This window comes from Tupaia chinensis, unplaced genomic scaffold (assembly GCF_000334495.1).
Source record: "Tupaia chinensis unplaced genomic scaffold, TupChi_1.0 Scaffold143675_1, whole genome shotgun sequence".
Lineage (NCBI taxonomy): Eukaryota > Metazoa > Chordata > Mammalia > Scandentia > Tupaiidae > Tupaia > Tupaia belangeri.
In genome coordinates this window covers 379,978-387,650 of record NW_006203523.1, presented here as the reverse complement: position 1 = coordinate 387,650, position 7,673 = coordinate 379,978, and positions in this window count along the sequence as shown.

Sequence of the window (7,673 nt, the reverse complement as noted above, 5' to 3'; positions counted from 1 at the left end):
CAATCCTGCGTAAGAAGAATGGAGTAGGAGGCATATCACTCCCTGATCCCAAGATATACTATAAAGCTGTGGTCATCAAAACAGCATGGTATTGGCATAAAAACAGACATGTGGACCAATGGAAGAGAATAGAGACCCCAGAAATAACCCCCAAAGCTTACAGCCAACTGATCTTTGACAAAGGATATCAGTCAATCCACTGGGAAAAAGGAAAACCTCTTTAGTAAATGGTGCTGGAATATCTATGTATCCACCTGCAGAAAGATGAAAGTGAACGCTTATCATTCGCTATTAAAAAAAATCAACTCAAAATGGATCAAAGATCTGAACCTAAGACCTCAAACAATAAAACTACTGGTGGAAAATGCTGGGGAAACTCTGGGAGACATTGGAGTAGGCAAAGACTTCTTAAATAAGACTCCCAAAGCACAGGCAATAATCCCTAAAATAGACAAGTGGGACTATATTAGACTAAGAAGTTTCTGCACAGCAAAGGACACAGTAACAAGTGTGAACTGACAACCCTAAGAATGGGAAAATATTTTTGTCAAATATGCCTCAGACAAGGGACTGATAACCAGAATACATAGGGAACTCAAGTTCCTTATGCAAAAAACAAAAAAATGATTAACCTGATTAAAAGATGGGAAAATGAGCTGAACAAAAATCTCTCTAAGGAAGACATACGAACAGCCAAAAAGCATATGAGGAAATGCTCAACATCCCTCATCATAAGGGAGATGCAGATAAAAACCACAATGAGATACCACCTAACCCCTGTCAGAATGGCAAAGATTTAGAATATAAAAATTGATAAGTTTTGGTGGGGATGTGATAAAAAGGGAATTCACCTACATTGTTGGTGGGAATGTAAACTGGTTTAGCCACTGTGGAGAACAATATGTAGGTTTCTCAAAGATCTACAAATAGAACTACCATTTGATCCAGCAATCCCACTTCTGGGTATTTACCCAAAAGACAGGAGAATGCTCAGTCAGAAAAGTGCTTGCACATCAATGTTTATTGCAGCATCATTCATGATTGCCAAGACATGGAAGCAACCTAAATGTCCACAACTTATGAATGGATCAGAAAAGCGTGGTATATATACTCTATGGAATACTACTAAGCCATAACAAATAACAAGACCCTTGCCTTTGATAGAAAGTGGTCAGATATCGAGGATCTATTGTTGAGTGAATTAAACCAGGCTATGAAAGAAAAATATTGTATGTACCCACTTAACATATACCAACTATCCACAGTCTATGATAGAGAGTGAAATATTGGATGACATAAAAGAAGTGAAAATACTTAAGGAGAATAAGACAGTGTGGAATGGGGGGCGGTGAAGAGAAGAGGATAGAGAAAGATAGCAAGAGAACAAATAGAGAGGCATGACATAAGTGGAACATAGATATGGCTTATTACCTGTTGATGATGACATGTATAATATTCTCAGCTGGATGGTTCTGAGAAGTATTTCATGATGGGTAAAGTCTTTTTACAAGCAAAATGAGAAATAGTGATTGACTGGTTAAAAAATAATTTGAATAATAATAATAATGAATGGGAAAAATGAAAAGGTATTGAATGATGAAGTGGGGATTTTAATGTCTCGGTATTGACTAACATGCATGGCATTCCATTTTGAAAAACAATGTAAGACATTGTAAAATTATATGCAATTCAAATAAAAAATAATTTGAATAATAATAATAATGAATGGGAAAAATGAAAAGGTATTGAATGATGAAGTGGGGATTTTAATGTCTCGGTATTGACTAACATGCATGGCATTCCATTTTGAAAAACAATGTAAGACATTGTAAAATTATATGCAATTCAAATTAATATAAGCAAGATTATGATGATAATAAATAAAAATATATAAATAAATAAAGAAAGAAATTGGATTTATGATGTTGAGTTTCCCTCTTTTTACAACCAGTGCAGTGAAGGACTTAGAATTCTCTGACATTCACAGCATTCAGATGTTTAGCTACTATGTACCTAGTCTTCTCTAGGCAGTGGGTAAATGCTGTTTAATAAAATTGAAAAGTAAAGTAAAAGAAAAGGAAATTAGGAAACAGCAATAGAAAGAAAAGGCAAAGAAATAGGAAGAAAAAGAAGGAAAGATCTTGAACAAAAAGAAGAGTAAAAAACAGCATAGAAAGTAAAACTAGGTTAAGAAATGAAAACCACTTGATGTGCTTGAAGGTATAGGAGAGCAGAAATGGAAGTGCCTGGATGGATTCTGTTCTGGATGAGAGAAAAAGAGAGAAATTAGCAAGATAAAATAAAGAGAAAGGAGGACATAAAAGCTTTTTTTATTTTTTAGATGAGGAAAAAAAGTTGGGAGGGAAAGAAAAAAGCAAGAGAGAAATTAGCAAGATATAGGCAGAAGGAAAGGGGCAGAAAAACTTTTTTTTTTAAGAGAAAAAAAAGTTGGAAAGGACAGAAAACAGCAAGAGGGAGACATAGATTTTACCTACTTGGCTAGCACTAGGGTCTGGAGTGGGGGATCCTTACCTGGGGGAGTTTCACAGCTATGAAGCTGGACCCAGAGATACAGGAGAACAGAGACAGAGATGCATGAACAGAATCTGTCCTGGGGAGAGAAAAAGAGCATTAAAAAGATAAACTTAGCTCTCTGATGCTCTTTTTTCTTCCTAATTCTTACCTTTCTCCCTGACCCCATAGGATAAGCCAATCAGCAGCCATCTATATTTGATTTCAGAGTGGCCCCATTCGTGCATCAACAAAAAAAATAGTTTTCTCTTTTTCTTATTGATTTTGTCTTGTTTTTTGTCTTGTTTGGTTTTTTATTTTCCTTGTACATTTCTTTTTACCTTCTCTACTTCTTTGCTCTGCCTCCACAAACTGATTTTCTTTTTTTTTAATTGATTAATTAATTTATTTATTTTTATGTTTTTCCACAAACATTTGCTTTCCATATCAAAAAATTTTTTTTGCTTATACTTCATAGTTCTTGACAGTAAATAAACAACTTTCAAAATTTCAAAATACTGAATTTTGGACCAGGCCATCTTTCTAAGAGCTTCTGTTGGCTTACTTGAGATCCACCTTAGTTCCATAGTTTTCTGATTGATCTTCAGATGTGACATTCCAGTCAAAGCCCTATCCAATAATGAATATTTCCAGTTTCTGATTCAATGCAACAAGTATTAATGAACTTATGCATATAACCTTTCTGCCACAAAGTAAGAATACTCCCAAATATTTCTAATTCAAGAGGGGTCAGGAATGAAGAAAAGTTTATGTTTCCCTTTAGAGAAACAAACAAGAAAAATATTTTAACAAATTTCTGAACCTATGAACAACCCAAAAGAAAGCAAAATGTTTAAATTGGGAAAACAAAGCATAGTAAAATAATCAGTAATGTTTTCCTCAAAAGTCATAAAATTCCATTTCTCCAGTTCAGTTCCATGTTCAAACTCTCTTCTGTTGAATGGACAGTTGCTGTAGTCCAATCTTTCTGTTTAAATCCTGGAAGTTATCATTCACTATTTTTATTGATATTTTTTGTTCCTAGCATTAAATTGGTCATTTTCTTGGTTGCCTTTTGTTTTCTTATTTCTGTATGTGTCTTTAGTTTTCCTGGTCGAGCACTCCTTTCAAAAATTCTTGAAGAATGGGTCTGCTACTGCAAGATTCTTTTCAGGTCTTATTTATTGAGAATGAGAATGTCCCCTTCCTCCATTCTTATTTAACACAGTAGTAGAAGTCTCAGTCAAAGCAACTAAGCAAGATAAAGCAGTAATGGAATAACACTTTGAATATATGTTCCCATTCTTTTTTTTTTCTTTTATTTTTTTTTCATTTTGTTTTCTTCTGTATATTCAATTGTATTATTATTTGTCTTACAAAGTGGATATTTTAACAGGTGAATGTTCCCATTCTTTCCTTGCTCGCATTGTTTCTGATGAAAGATCTGAGGTCAGACTGATGGGATAACCTTTATAAGTAACCTGACTTTTCTCTCTTGCTAATTTTAGTATCTAGTCTTTGTCTGTAGATTTGACCAATCTGGTTATGATGTGCCTTGAAGAAGATCTTCTTGGGTTAATTCTATTAGGGGTCCTTTGTATTTCCTGTGTCTGGATATTCGAATGTCTCTTTAGATTTGGAAATTTTCTTCCAAGATTTCATGGGATAGATAATCAATGCCTTATTAGTTTCCTCACCTTCTGGGATACCGATTATCTGGATATTTGGGCACTTAGTTGTATCTAGTATTTCTCGTATAGTATTCTAATTTTTTGAAGTTATTCTCTAAGTATTTTTGGTTGTTTTTTCTAGATCAGAGGTTTTTGCCTTCAACATCCAAGATTTGATTTTCTGCATGGACTAATCTGCTTTTAATACTTTTGAGGGAGGTTTTGATTTCTGGAATGGCAGCCTTCATCTCTAATAGCTCCACTTGATTCTTTTTTATGATGTGTATTTCCTCTTTCAGATCATGAAAGAACTTCACCTCCTGGAACTCATTGTCTCTTTTCTCCTGTATCTTCTGGAGTTCATTATCTCTCAGCTCTTGCATCTCCTTTAGTTTTGTCACTATGAATATTCTGAATTTTCTATCAGGTATTTCCATGAGTTCTACCATACTGTCTGTAGATGATGAAGTATTCTTCTTTTCCTTTAGGGTAGAGACATTTTCTTAGTTTCTCATGTCTCTTGTGCCTCTGTAGTTGTTTCTGGTCATTCTGTGACAAAATCTCCCCTCCACAGTGCTTAGCAATGTGGTATCAACAGTAAGATTAGGAGTTCAGATTTATACAAAGAAATTTCTTTGTTAAAGAAAGAGGTTCAATAAGCATTGAGGATTTCAATGACTCTAAAAGTATTCAGATGCTTGGCTACTGTGTACCTAGAACTATCTAGACATTAAATGTGTGGAGAGTGAAGCTTAGAGTAAGAAAGTAAGGTGAAAAAATATAAGCAAAGAGAAAAAAAACTAGAAAAATACTACCAAATAAGAGTGAAAAAATGAATTTACCAGGACACACCTCAGCTTTAAAATGGCTTCTGAAATTAACAAGTGGAAGAAAAGGCCCAAGCTAAGGAGAGGTTCTTGAAAATTAAAAAAAATAATAATAATTTAAAGAGAGAGCATGAAAGAGAAACAGACAGCCAGAGACAGTAAGAAGACAGAGGTCATACTACTTTGTCTGAATATTTTGGGAGTCTAGGAGATGGATTTAGAGCATGGCTTCCCTGAACTCATCAGGACACACCTCAGCTTTAACAGGATTTGGAGCTCAGTAGTCAAATATCTGAATAATTTTAGTGTCAGATTAATACTCATTGAATCAGTTGTGCAAAGGGAGAAAAATGGTACTGTTTACAGACTGCAGATGACCTCTTTCTACATTCCTCTGATTGCTCAGATTTAACTCCATAAAATAGGAAAAAATGTATAATCCATCTGATGACCAAAAACCACCGCAGATGTACAAGAATTAAACAAAGAAAGTATCTTTCCTCTAATGTAAAAGAATAACTCCTCGTCCTCCACAAAGAATACAAGGGAACATGGAAATGTCAACTAAAGAATTTAAAATATTTCTAATTATAAAGGTAGCAGATATGCAAGAGAGTAAAGACAACAAACTCCAGAAAATGCAGGAGAAAAAGACAATGAGTTCCAGGAGGTAAGGAAGTTCCTGTATGATCTGAAAGAGGAGATACATATCATAAATGGAATCAAATGGAATTGCTAGAGATGAAGGCTGTAATACAGAAAATCAAAACATCCATTGAAAATATCAAAAGTAGATTAAGTCGTGCATATCTAATCTCAGATGAAGAAGATAGAAACTCTCTGCCACATGGATCCTGAACTTCAGCTGTGAAATACTGCTTTCAGAGACTTAAAATGAAGATTTTCTGCTGAGACATCTCCTTCAATCATTTCTAGTGGGTAGTGCTACCAGTCTCTTTCTCTCCATTTCTCTCTGTCTCTCTGTGTCTCCCTGTATCTTTCATTTTTTTTTTAAATTTTAAAGTATTCTGGGCTCTCCCCCTTCTTTATTGTTTTAATGCATGCCTCTCCCCATTCTTTTCCTTTTTCTTTTTCTTTACTCATTGGCTGCTCAGCCCCTACACATTGTCTAGACAAGTCCAGGTGAACAGTATCTAAACATCTGAATACAATTAGGGTCAGAATATTCCTCTGTTACCACTGATTCTGAAGAACAAAGAATGAAAATGGAACGCGTGATTGCAGAAAACCTCCTGCACACCTCTGAACGTGCAGATTGAATTTAAAGGGAGAAACATACCATCCATCAGATGACTAGAAATCACTGCAAGGTCACAAGAAATATGGGAAAACAAAAAAATACCTTTCATCCAAGGGAAAATAATAACTCCTCTTCATCCTCAGAGAGTACAATGAAACTCATGGAAATGTCAGATAAAGAATTTAGAATTTTCTTTATTTTTCTTTTGTTTTATTTCATTTTCTTTCATACATTCAATCACATTATTTAGTTTACAAAGTGACTATTTCAATATGTGTACATTTCTCCCTGGTGCAATTGATTAAACTCTAAGATAGCTTCAACAGATAATATCACATTTCTTTGTCCCTTAAATGCTGTGCCTTCGTATTTTTCTTCTAAATGACCTTCCTCAGGCCCTACTCTTCCATACACACTATATCTGGTATTTACACCCATTTACTTTGTTTGTATATCCTTTAGAGAATCAGTTGGAGTCATAGAGTGCAGACACTCAGAATATATTAAGTAGGGACACACAGTGCCTCTCCTTCACAGCCTGGCTTGCTTTGCTCAGCAGTAGACCTGCCATATTCTTCCACCTTCTGCCAAAAGCCAGGGTTTTGTTGTTTTTTAAGGCTGAATAGTATTCCATAGAGTATATGTGCCAGTTTTTCAATCCATTCATCTGTTCAGGGGCATTACAGTTGGTTACATGTCTTAGCAATAGTGAATAGTCCCGCAATAAACATTGATGTGCAAGAACTTTTCCCATGAAGAATTCCTCTGTCTTTTGGGTAGATACCAAGGAGTTTGATTGCTGGATCATATGGCAGTTCTATTTGTAGATTTTTGAGGAATCTCCAAATTGTTCTCCACAGTGGCTGGATCAATTTACATTCCCACCAGCAATGTAAGAGAGTTCCCCTTTCACAACACCCACACCAACACTTACCATTTTTTTTTTAATCTTAGACAATTTGACTGGGGTTATATGGTAACTCATTGATGTTTTGATCTGCATTTCCCTTACAATGAAGGATGTTGAACATTTTTTCATATGCCTTTGGCTATTCATATGTCATCCTTAGAGAGTGTTTTTTTTTTTCAACTCTTTCTCCCATATTTTAATAGGTTTGATCACCTCTTTACCAAACAGCTGCTTGAGTTCCTTGTGTATTATGCTTATCAGTCCCTTATCTGATGCATAATTTATAAAAATATTTTTCCATTCTGAGGGCTGTCAATTTACACTAATTACTGTGTCTTCTGCCATGCAGAAACTTCTTAGTCTGATGTAATCCCACTTGTCAATTTTGTGGATTATCAACTGTGCTTTGGGGGGGGTCTTATTTAAGAAGTCTTTCCCCACCCCAATATCTACCAGAATTTCCCAGTGTTTTCCAGGAGCAGTTTTATAGTTTG